This window comes from Notothenia coriiceps, unplaced genomic scaffold (assembly GCF_000735185.1).
Source record: "Notothenia coriiceps isolate Sejong01 unplaced genomic scaffold, NC01 NC01_scaffold00033392, whole genome shotgun sequence".
Taxonomy (NCBI): Eukaryota; Metazoa; Chordata; class Actinopteri; order Perciformes; family Nototheniidae; genus Notothenia; species Notothenia coriiceps.
Genome location: NW_011366093.1, coordinates 3,649 through 4,556, shown reverse-complemented (window position 1 = coordinate 4,556; position 908 = coordinate 3,649).

Sequence of the window (908 nt, the reverse complement as noted above, 5' to 3'; positions counted from 1 at the left end):
TTTGACTAAATTAAGCGGGTATAAGTGTAACTAAAATTAAGATGGGAGCAGGCGGGTTTTCGTGTAAATATATGTCAAAAATTACTTGATTAATCCTCGTTATTGCCTCATTACTTATATGAAATATCCCTAGACGTCTATTTACAAGTCAAGAAGAGTGTCGTGGTTGATTATAGAGGCCGAACCGAATATTCACACTACTTCCGGTTTTCCGCTAGTGAATTTCGTCATTTCCGGTTAGCATTAGCATGTGGCGAAATGCTACGTTTTCAAACCGTGAATTGAAGGTGAAATGACGTGATGTTGTACCCTAACCACACTGGGTTTGACACTCATTTATTGACGCTGAAATCACGTTTATTAGGGAATGTTTAAATAACCACAGACACCAGAATGATTTAATTTAGCAACAGAAAAAGGCAGGAATTGCATTGGACCCGCCCCCCGACGACGCCGGCCAATAGGAGAAGACCTCGGATGACAACAGGAAGAGCAAGCCAAGAATCCATCTCTTCTTCTCTTGACCTCGGCTGACCGAACGCATTGGGAGAGAGCCTCCACTCGCAAATTTCATTTGTACATCACCGCATCTTTTGTGTAATTAAATGCTTTTATAAGCTCCCCTTGACTCTTTTCAGTCTGTCCTGCTCCCTGAATGACTAACACTCTCTATAACACATTTCTGTCTCTTTTATTAATTGATTTTTGGTTTTTAATAAAAGTGTAAGTTTAAACAGCAGCATTCTTACTTGAATAAGATTAACCAAATGTGCTTTGATAAACAAACTTAAATGATGTTGACTTAAATGACCAAACATCCTAGTGTGATGTTTTGTTGAGCCTCTCTGGGCATAGGTAAACATCTTTCTCTCGTCCTTTGGAACACGGATGTGGTTTAGTTATTACTT